The sequence below is a fragment of the Nyctereutes procyonoides genome, unplaced genomic scaffold (genome assembly GCF_905146905.1).
Source record: "Nyctereutes procyonoides isolate TBG_1078 unplaced genomic scaffold, NYPRO_anot_genome, whole genome shotgun sequence".
Lineage (NCBI taxonomy): Eukaryota > Metazoa > Chordata > Mammalia > Carnivora > Canidae > Nyctereutes > Nyctereutes procyonoides.
The window spans coordinates 14,296,701-14,309,083 of record NW_026575140.1 but is presented as its reverse complement, the minus strand read 5'-3'; the positions used below and the strand labels follow the sequence as shown (position 1 = coordinate 14,309,083).

General features: G+C 37.1%; 1 protein-coding gene across 1 annotated transcript in view; it reads right to left on the bottom strand.

The window, feature by feature from the left end:
* CNTNAP4 (contactin associated protein family member 4) overlaps positions 1 to 12,383 on the bottom strand; it is a 247,457-nt gene that overhangs the window by 162,225 nt on the left and 72,849 nt on the right.

Genomic DNA, 12,383 nt, shown 5'->3' with positions numbered 1-12,383 from the left:
GTCCTTACACTTGAATTTTTTCTAAAGCAGGACTCTTCTAAATCAACCAAAGGATTATTCTTTGTGAACATTTCTGAAAGTAGTAAGACGCAGATAATTATATACAAAACAAATCTTAGACAATGAGGTGTAACTCCTAAAGACAATTGGGAATATGTGTAGATAAAACCATTTGGTTCAAGTCCTGGTTCTTACAATTAAGAGTTTTTCTTGTACGTATTCATATAAAATATCATATGGATGCCTCTCAGTACATACACAGACCTCTGCCTCGTAAACCAGGAGACACATCACCAGATTATTGTATTCTGGATCTGAAGTAAGTAATCACCAAAGTGTTTCCTTTTACTATTATGGTATTATTAATATCTATTCTAAACTACATTAGCAAAAAAGCATGGTGTTGCTATCTCCTAGAAATTCACAGCCTTAATTAAGAAACGATTTTATTTTTTAATAAAGACAGTATACATCGTATGCATTTTAGCCAGCAGCATTTGGGTATTTATTTATGGTGAGTGTATAATTTAGAATAAGGGAAACATAGTGAAAGAGAATGAAAAATACATGAATGTGTTTGAAAATCAGTTCATTAAGCTTACGCAAACCGTGCAAAGTAATCCACAAGGACTCCCTGGAAATAACACTATTGCAGATGTCACTGGAAACAAGACCCTGGTGATGAGTTAGAGAACACTGGAGAAGTGATGGGACAGAAGGGACCAGAAAGCAAGTGGTTGGAAGGCCTCGAGTTGGAAGGGATGAACTGAAGCATATTTGGCAAGCACACCTCAGATGAATGAAGAGCACACCCAAAGGGGAAGTGTGAAAGCACAAGGAACCTTGGTTAGTGCCCTAAGAGTGATGACTGAGAGCATGGGACTTGGGAGCTGTGGTACACAAAGCTGTCAATGAAACGCACCAGATTTGGGACTGGACAGGCCCTCAGGTCACCAGCCAAGCAAAACATTTCAGTAAAACATAGTGGCTGCGCTGATTTTTGTACACCAAGTGTGTGGAATTACCCTATCCCAGAGGCAACAAGAAGTACATGTATTAATCCACATATAAACTTTCTACCTGGTCCTCTGCAGTGAGCCGTGGCCTGCATCTACAAAATCTTTGATGAGGAACAACACAGCAATGCCATCTTCCCCACACTGAAAGCAAATCTAGACTTTGCGCTACAATGTATATTTTGTGAAACAGCAAAGAATTGAATCCATAATCTAATAGCATCATTCTACTGCCTGAGAGTAGATGGCGTGTAAAAAATGACCTTAAACCAATGATTTAATGTTCGCTGTGGATTCCCTTCTTTTGGTGTATCAGAATGCTGCTCTTTGCTAGCTTTGCGTACTTATCAATATCAGCAGGAAGAAAAGAGCTAAATGTAAACCTTATAAAGGTGGCACCAGTTAGGTGGGAACTTACAGTCTTAAACCTCAATTTCCTCAGTATCAAAATATTATTGATCTACTTTCTTTATGGGTCGATGGGGAAGCATGCAATTTTGCAACTGACAGGGAATGAGAGACCACTCAGTAAGTACCTGGATTCTACGTGGCCCCTCCTTCTATAAGTAAAGGAAAAGAAGCTTAGGGAGGGGAGCTGCCCTTAGGGTGGTACTGGTCATTTGCTTGTTTCCCTGAGAGCCATGTGTCACCATTTCCCTGCTCTGTTCAGGGACATAGGAAGGTTGAGTGATGCAGACTGAGAACCCGAGGCTCTTGGCTCAGCAAGCTCCCAGCTGAGCGCTAGAGACAAATGAGCAGGTGAAAAGCAGAGAGGAGCCAGGAAATTTCTCCCCACTCTTGCTCTACCTGGGCAGCTTCTTGGTAGTGGCTGAGTTTTTACAAGGCTCATGCTCCCAAAGTGATGGGGGAACAGAGGACTAGCTGAGGACAAAGCACACTGACAAGTCCTTGAAATAGGGAGAGGGACATTCTTTTACAGACTCAACTGCCTCGATGTTCATACTTTGCTAAGGGTAGAAGAAGGCAATCTTAGCCCAACCTCCAGGAGCCTGTAAGTCTACTTTAACAGATAAAAATTCTTTTCGATGGGGATCCTTGGGTGGCTCAGCAGTTTGGTACCTGCCTTTGGCCCAGGGCGTGATCTTGGAGTCCTGGGATCGAGTCCCACATCAGGCTCCCAGCATGGAGCTTGTTTCTCCTTCTGCCTGTGTCTCTGACCTCTTGCTCTCTCTGATATACATAAATAAAATCTTAAAAAAAAAATTCCTTTAGAAATTTCCTTTATCTCTAAACCCCCAAAATACATGTTGGTAATCATCCTCCAAGCATATGGCCCACTGATATACATCTAAAGGGTCTCACGGCTCAGATTTTATTAGACCGTAATAAGTGACCTTTTCCCCAACAATAGCTAGCCCCTCAAGGTCCTGGAAACCTTGCTTCCAAAATTCCTTAGAGAGTACACTATCCCCAAAGCCCTCCCAACTCCCAGGTATATTATCAGCCACCACTCACAGGCCCAGGGCAGCAGCTCTTCCTGCCCACAGGTCCTGTCCCTGTGCTTTAATAAAACCACCATTTTGCACCAAAGACTTCTCAAGAATTCTTTCTTGGTTGCCAGCTCCGCACCTCACCTTTATTCCAAAAATACATCACAAAGGTCACCCCCTGCTTCCATAATCCTCTACTGGGCAGCCCCTGCCATATTCTAGCATTAATGGACAATGCTAGCCTCTAAGCTCTGGAAACACAAACCATCTCATTTTCCCTGTAGTCCTTGGACTTACAGCATCTTCTTGCTGTCGCTAAGCTGAGCTATCTCACCATCTCACATTTCGCCAATCAGCTTTTCCATCACCTATAACCAATTTCCTCTGATGACTTAGTTTCAGATGCCTGAGTAATTTCTGGTTTTTTGACTGAGAACTGACTCAGAGGCCAATTTAGCATCAGAACTAAGGTACTCTCTAGTCTGTCATAATATGATCAAGGATTAGATGACATGCATGTAGGAGTACCATCCAACCACTATATATATTTTTAAACTACTACTAAAGTAAATATTAACAAACAATATATGATGCTTTGCATTGATAACCCCCATAATCTTTATATCATCAATAAATGTCACATTATATAACAAGTAGGACATTTCCACAGTCTATTTTTCTTAAAAATTTGATAATTGAATTATTTCCTACCTGTTCTCTATTTGTCATCCTTTGTTTTTTCTACTTCCAGATTATTTTATTTGAAACATCATTTAAATCTAATCTTTACCGGTGCTTTATAAATAAACATATTTTCCATCCAAAGCCCCCCACCCATATCTTTGTCTTCATTTCCTTAAGATTCACTTTTTTACTATCAAATGACGGCTCACTTCAAAATTTTACATCAGGTTTGGAATTCACTCCAGAAACAGCAAGCATATTGTTGCATCATCTGTTCTTGATGGCCATAAATTATTTCATTGTGTGAAGGTGCTGTAATTTACTTAGGCAAATGATCTACTGCTGGTGGATTGGATCAATATTATTTTGCTTCTACAGACAATGTGGCAATGAATATCCTTGCATGCATTTCAAATGCACAGTGAAAGTGAATTTACAAGATACATCCCTAGAGTTTGAGTTGCTTTTTGGTGCAGATAATGTATCAGAATAGATTTAAAGAATTAGGCATCATTGTTTTGGACTCCCTTCCTTCAATACACTAAAAACATTCATTACTTTTTAAACGGTTTTTACCTATTTTCCCACCAACAGAGTTTGACTGTACCTCTTCACCCACGCCTCGTGGCAATGTTTTCTGCGTCTTAAATCATTTGGGTTCTCTTTCAAATTGTTGATTTCAGGGGCACCTGGGTGGCTCAGATGCTTGGCTGTCTGCCTTTGGAACAGGTCATGATCCTTGGTCAGGATGAAGCTGGGAGTGGGGCTCCCTGCTCAACAGGGAGTCTGCTTCTCCCTCTGCACCTCCCCCTGGTTTGTATGCCCATCTCTCTCAAAAAAATACATAAAATCTTTAAAAAAAACTGATTTAAACAAATGTTGATTTCATACTCACAATACTTGAACATACAGCATAGGGGACACTTAAGCCCAGTTCTGGAGGATCACAATCTTCCCCATCTAGCTATTCAGCCTTAGGAAAATAACCTCCCCATCTTTGTTTTCTTACACGTAAACTAAGCATTATCATAGTTCCTAATTCATTGGGTTGTGCAGATTAATTGAATAAATATATAATACATATTAGAATAATGGCATATATTTTTTATTCAAGCAAATAAATAAACCCTCCATTCCTTCATTTATAGATTTTAACTTATATTATTTACAAACCTAGAGACAGAAGATCTGGGCCATAATAAGTGTTCATTCTACTTTCTTTTTAAATACTTTTCTTTAGAATCAATTTTTAGCTTTCTCTTGTGTTAAACAGTAGAATCCATAATACCATGGTTTTGATGTAGTAGTTAAAAAATTTTTAAGAAAAATCATATTAAAATTAAAGAAGACATTATTTTGTTATATAACAACAACTTGGCAAATTATGTCTTAACACTGTAGTTCCAACGTTCTTATTTATGTCTTTTAGGAAGTGTTACCTGACACCTGTTTTAATTTGCATTTCTTCAATAGTGAATGAGGTTAAAGACTTTCACATATTTATCTTTTCCTTTCTATGAACTGTCTGTTTATATTTTGCTTCCTTTCTTAAAAAAATAAAGCTTCAGGGCAGCCCCGGTGGCACAGCGGTTTAGCACCGCCTGCAGCCTGGGGTGTGATTCTGGAGACCTGGGATCGAGTCCCACGTCGGGCTCCCTGCATGGAGCCTGCTTCTCTCTCTGTGTCTCTGCCTCTCTTTCGCTCTCTCTGAATAAATAAATAAATAAATCTTTTAAAAAAATAAAAATAAAAATAAAATAAAGCTTCAGGGGTGCCTGCCTGGCTGGCTCAATCATTAGAGCATGCAACCCCTGATCTTGGAGTTTTAAGTTTCAGTCCCACGCTGGGTGTAGAGATGACTTAAAAATAAAATCTTTAAAAATGAATAAAAAATAAAAAAGATAAATAAAAAATAAAGTTTTATTTTTATTAGTAATTTTAAAGAATGTTTTGTACCTGTGCTAATAGAATTTTCTGTGATAATGGGTATGTTCTATAACTGCCTAAAATAGTAACTACTGGCTTAATACACTTATTGAGCACTTAAAATGTGGCTAGTGCAACTGAGAAACTTTATTTTTATTTTATTTCATTTTAGTTGAGTTTTAAATTGAAATAGCTAGTGGCTAACATAATAGTAGGTCTTTCTCGTTAGGAGAACAGAGATCTTTCTCATTAGAAGGGCAGAATTAACATCTGGTTTACAGCTTTTTTTTTTTTTTTTTTTTTTTTTTTTTACGTAGCATTGATCTTCAGCCAAATCCTTCTTGCAACATATACTCAAGGAAGGCACAGGAGTCTATTGGATCTAAGATAGACTGGTATCCTGCTGATTATGCTTTATACTGAACTAAGAATCTACTTGGTTGTCAAGTTTGTTTATTGAGTAGTCCAATGGTTCCCATACATTGCAGCAAACTGGAATCACTTGGAACTTTTTTTTAAATCCCAATACCTGGGTTCCCACCCCCAAACATTATTTAACTGGAATGGATGCTGTCTGGGCATCGGAATTCAAATAAGCAGTAAAATTTGGGAACCACAGATATATCCTGTATCAGAGAGTCACCTGGGAGTGATGACATGCAGGTACACCACAAAAGGGGTTGGTAAGTGTCTCTGAGGAGTTCTAGCATTTGGCAAGGTATAAAAGCTGAAGATCCCCTGAAGCTGATAGCTTTCCTGATCTGTGGTGGTCACACCCACTCAGCCTTGTCCATTGTCACCATGTTTATACCAATTCAAGTTGTTGGGATATTTAGAAGCTGTTCAGTACAACTGAGCATCCATTATGCTATTATGAGCGCTATTCATGCTGTACTATTGCCTGCCCTTTATCCCTTTTCAAATCTAAGTAAACTTGCAGGTGAATAAAGTCTGTTTGGTCATTGTCAATCTGAATATCAATCTTAACCCAACCACTGCTGCTGGTGAATTTAAAGTGGGCATTGCTATCGTACAAGCTAAAAATAATTTCCAATTTATACTCTTTCTTTTAATGTTTATGCTATTTTTTCATGCAGCTTTCTAAAAATTATCTCATTTTTCATCTTTCCCTCAATGGCATCTGGGTTTGGTTTTCTTGCTTAGAAAGACATGTGCCTTCCAATATTATGTGTATCTATTCATCATTTGTGTTTTCTTTTATTACTTTTTTTCTACGTCTGTATCATTTTTACATATTCAACTCACCCAGAATCTATTTTGACACAAAAATATTTTTGTTGTTCTCAAAACCACGGCTAAGTTCTATACTGACTAACTTACATTTCCTCATATATTTTCAATGCTACATCTATCTTAGGCAAATCCCTAAATGTATTTAGATATAGTAAAGAACATTTGTTCTCTTTTTTCTTTAACCAGGCTTTACTGTGCCAGTATCAAAGTGTTTTAATTAATACAGATTTATAGAATTTCCTAACATGTAGATTCTCCTTCCTATTGTTAGTTTTGCTAACTTACCTATTTTCTCATATATACTTTTTATACATGAAATTCACAACAATTTCACTTTCATGAGTTATTTTAGGTTAGAATGAGTAGCTTTATGATACTGTTTTCCACTTCAAAACAGGTATGACCTTGCACTTAATCACATCTTCTTTAAGTCCTTTGATAATATTCTAAACATTATTTTTATATATCTTGTACATTTTCCTTTAGGTTTCCTTCAGGTTTTTCCTTGATATGCATTCATTTTTGGTTCTAATTTAGGTGGAGTATATATTTCTTTTCTATTGTCTATGTTGTTATTTATATGTGGGAAGATAAATTACTAAGAGTTTAACATGTTGGTTTTTTAGAAGACCTAGTTCCCTAGGTCTTAACAACAAAAGGGGCATTTAAAAGGGACAGAATTATCCTGAGAGAGAACTCCAAACATAGCTTTCCATGATGGGGGAACTACACAAGCCAGAAGTAGACATCCACCACATCATATCATGGCAATGGCAAGACGGAATGGAGAAAAATGGGTGATGTCACTGCCACTGAATGGTCATATGGGAGAATGTGAGATACAACTGGAAGGTGTATTTAACATATGTTGTTCCCTGGTTGATGATTTGAGAATGATGATTTCAGTGTGCAGTCTGAAAAGGACACCAAATCCAGTCTCCTAACTCTAATCACTCTCCTCAAATGATTTTTATCTTGCTTGCTTAGAGACAGATCCTTTTGAAGAATGTGAAACAACAGTACCATTTATCATATCTCACTATATACGTGGACCTGCAGTTCATAGGGGTTTGCATATATATATTTTGTATATTCCACATTGCTGTAAAATTCCAATATATGTGTGTCCAAAGACGTTTATGACAAAGGACTGACATAGCACATTATAGAATGAGCACAGATGCAAGGAGGCAAAAGAAATCACACTCCATGATAGAGAAGGTGCCTCACAAACTAACCATTCTGACCCATGTTTGAAGTCACATTAAAACCCCAAATACAGCCACCTTTAATCATGCACTAGTAGGTTAATCATTTTTAAAAGAGTGAAAAACTCATAGTTAAATAGAAATACAAACAGGAGATTTCCTGGGGATACAGACAACTTTCATTAACAATGTCTTTTTGGCATTGAAGTAGAGGCCGTCTTGAAAGGCAGATGGAGCTTAAAGCATTCTCCAGGCGTTTGTCCAAGGACTGAGGCAAGTCTTGCAATGCATTAAGCTTGATGGTTTGACATGTTGACACACATGGCATTAGTACGGTTGTACTTCATATCACCACAAATGATTTTTGCAGGCTCAAGTCACTAGAATAAGGGCTTGACAGAGGGAAAGGGCTAGAAAAGCTGTGCCTTGCAAGGCAGGGAGTCTACCAAGCTTATAGCACCTCTCCCACATGCATTCCTGCCTCCTCGGGTTTTCTGTTAAGCGTCCCCGGTCACATATTTATTTGATTTGAAACAAATACACGTTAAAATCTTTGCAGGGAGTGTTTCTGTCTTGTCTGGCTTTGACAGTTGACAACTCAATCATTCACAGTTGATAATGGTGTGAATATTTTGTGACAGGCGATACTTCTACCCAATTAAATATGCTGTGTCACACAGACCCTGGGTTTTTCATAAGCCAAACCCAGAATCATGACATTAAACACTTCTAATTAAAAAACAAGATAAAACTACACTAACCTTAGAAATACACTACAGGTTTTTTGTTTGGATGAAATCCATAAAAAAACAAAAAGCAAACTATTCTATGTATAACAATCATATTTACCTAAATAATTCATTAAACTGTAACATCCCCTTCCTTGTCTATATAGTCTGCAGTATAAAAGAATCTTGGGCATATATCAGAGACAATTTAAATAATTTAGCTATAAAGTTCCTGCACAATCTATTTAAAATAGTCTCTAAGATGTTACTTTCATGATATTCAGCAATTGTTCTTAAATGAGTGAAAATTACACCTTACATTTACTTTTTCAATCACTTACAATAAACTGGCTGAAAAGTCTTTTGATCATAGATGTTGAGGGATTTTATTTTATCTTCAATTTGAAAGGAACAATTTTAGTGCCTTGCATCTTCTAATTTTTTGTGAAATATTTATATGCCATCTACTAGAGTACTTTGTATAAATTACATTTATGAGCTTGGACTATAAATCTTTTCTAAAGAAATGTTTTAATGCATAATTGTACAAAATATCATATACCTGTCAAGTTTACAGCTCAATTAAATATGTGTGTGACCTGTATAGATAATAAATAAAATATTTTGCCTTTCTTTTTTTTTTCTTTTTTTTTTAAATTTTTTTTCTTTTTTTTTTAATTTTTTTTATTTATTTATGACAGTCACAGAGAGAGAGAGAGAGAGAGAGAGAGAGAGAGAGAGAGGCAGAGACACAGGCAGAGGGAGAAGCAGGCTCCATGCACCGGGAGCCAGACGTGGGATTCGATCCTGGGTCCCCAGGATCGCGCCCTGGGCCAAAGACAGGCGCCAAACCACTGCGCCACCCAGGGATCCCGCCTTTCTTTTTAAAGATTATTTTTAAGAAGAATCACGGCATTTTATTAATTGTTTCAGGTACACAGAAGTCATTGTTTTCCCCAGTGCTCAAGGCAGGATCAAATGAAGGGAGAGTGAAGATCCTCACAGCAGCATTTCAATCCGTGTTGATGGGTTTTATTTTATTTGTTTCTAAATTCACAATTGTCTTTTCTTTCTCTTTCCATCACACACTTGTATAATGGTTTATGTGTTTCCTAACTCTCTTTCATGGATTTATTTCTATCATCTGGAGCAGAATGTGAAGCTCTTAAAGAAAATTGGCATGTTTTGTATTGTCTGTATACAACCCAGAGTTCCTTTTTAAAAAGGGGCAAAAACATACCAAGTAAAGAAAAAGAATTTGGGAATTATATATTTGTAAAATACAACAAAGGGTTAAATTCCTTACTATGTACATCAATTAAAAATTATACTTTGACTAAACAAACAACCCAAATTGAAGTGATCTGTGTTATTCCAGGTGAAATGTCAAGAACTGGGTACAATTCACCATGTTTCATTTTTTTCTGCTTTGGCAATTGTGGATTCACAGAAAGGGAGCTTCCCTTAGAGTGGCACCTGAGTAACTGGAGTAAAATAGAACTCTGCAGCCTTCCTGGGATAAACAGCATGAGGATGTGTGTGTGGTATGAGATTTGGGTTGTTTTAGCTACACCATAACTTCATCTGTCTTATGTGTACGCATGCTGCCTGCTGTAGAATATTAATTTTGATCTTGACATTCAAAGTTATCCATCAATTTTCTTTATCATATCCAAAAGTATCATTCAGCTTCCTTAATCCTTCCATAATCTAAGTCATCATGCTTTTTTCAATACCCATGTGAGCCCAGCCTTTTTAACAAAGTCAGTCAAATGATCAGTATAGTTCACCAATTTCCAAATCTCTAGAAGTCTGTACCCCATATTTGCATGCTTCTGTGAATCATTTTTTGGTTTGTTTCAATGTGTTTTATCTCATTGAGGACATTAACCTGAGTTCTTTTTATACCTCCCAGAACTTTTTTTATAAAGTTAGACCCAGATTAGGAGATCAATAATGTATTCAAATTTACTTATTCATTCATTGTTTTGTTTTGTTTTTTTTTTCTGTAATACACTCAACAAAAACCATGTGCCACACTAGGTACTGAATGCTCATTACATCACATGCCCTCCTTAATGCCCATCACCCAGTTAGTTACCCCATCCCCCAAACCACTTCCCCTCCAGCAACCCACAGTTTATTTCCTATAGTTAAGTGTCTCTTATGGTTTAACATGCCAGGAACTCTAAAGATTTGGGATGCTGAAATGAAAGGTTGGAAGCCACAGCCTCTATTTTTAGGGTGTTCAACATTCAAGAGAGGAGCACAGTGAGTACACCAACAAATTATACCATAATCTAAAAGATAGTATTACCTTGACAATGAATTGTGATAGATGCCATCTGTCTTTATGTTGATTGGTTTGGATTAGTTAAGGATATCATTATGCATCTATTTCATGCTACCTCACCTTTTCTAAAAATGTGTTCATTTATTTGAAAGAGAGAGACAGGGGCACCTGGGTGGCTGGGTGGTTGAGCGTCTGCCTTTGGCTCAGGTGGTGATACCCAGGTCCCAGGATCGAGTCCCACATCGGGCTCCCCGCAGTAAGCCTGCTTCTCCCTCTCCCTCTGCCTCTGTTTCTGCCTCTCTCTCTCTCTGTGTCTCTCACGAGTAAATAAATAAAATCTTTAAAAAAGAGAGAGAGAGAGAGAGAGAAAGCATGCATGTATGTTAGCAGGGGGAGGAGCAGAGGGAAAGAATCTCAAGCAGACTCTCACTAAGTGCATGACCCATGAGATCATGTCCTGAGCCTAAACCAAGAGTCAGACCCTTAACTGACTGAGCCACTCAGGTGCTCCAGTAACTGAGCACCTCACCTTTAATATGACTAAGCAAAAAAAAGGCAAATGGCATGGTCTAGGTTTGTCTTTCCCCAGTTTAATTAACAGAGAAACAATTTTCATGGTTCATCCATCATTTTAAGAAATGCCAAAAACATATGCTTTACTTAACACAGCTAAATATTAGCATGAATTAGCCTCTACTTATCTAGTTTAAAATCCAATGCTTAATTTAGAAAAAAGAGTAAAAGATAATCTAAACACCTAGTTAAAATAAACACCTCATTAAGCTTTCATTGTTATTGGTTCATAATCACTGTTTATTTTACCCCTAGTTTGAATGGTTCTCATGAAATTAATTCAACCATAATACCCAGTTTTTCCTTGTTCTTCTACACTTCAGCTTGCTTTGGATTTTAAAGGCAGCTTTTCTTAAAAATGCTTATAGGCAACATCTTCTATCCTGACTGTTGTTCTCTCTAGAGAAAGAGCAGGGCTACTTCTTCTCAATTCAATTTACATCAATAAACATGCGTTGAATGGTCACCAAGTGCTTTAGAGATACAAAGGTGAGTGAATCACAGTCCATTTCTTCCATGAGTTGATAATGTATAACTGAGTTCTAGGAACTTTCAAAAGAGAGGCAATTGACTGATCAAAGAAAATTATCATTATGTGCCCAAATAGGCTTCCAAATTATCTGTGTGCTAAGAATGATGCTTCATTAAGTTACTCATTTTCTCTGGTTCCAGCAGCTCAGCCAGAGGAAAAAAAAAAAAAAAAGTTCTTTTACTGCAGTATGTTGTCCCCAGCCCACAGAGGATCCAAACCAATACCCTTCTACTAGCAAAGAAGTCCTTTCTTCACCACAAAGCAAACTGCCTATTGCTTCCCTCTTCCACCAGGTGTTTATATACAATCAGCCACCTACAAATACCACTCACTTGATTAAAAACTGCCTCCTTGTCAGTCTCTTATAGGAGCTATGCCCCTACCCATAATACACTACATTTTACACCACTTACACACTTTTAAAAGAATAAAGAATGGTTTATATACAAATCATACATATGTGTGTATCACATATAAATATTCCAAATATTATATATACAAACCCTGTATATACTAAAGAGAGGGAGATGTTCAGAAATCTCTGAGTCATCAGAGGAAATGAAAGGAGCAAATTCTTTTAACCAAGATTTAAATAAAAACAATGCAAAACCACTGTGTTACTGGACAAAGCTTAAAAAATTTTTTTATAAGTTTTCTTTATTTCTTAGATTTCCACTCTATGTAGTGGAAAAATATTTTTTTTCCAATTTCTGAGGCC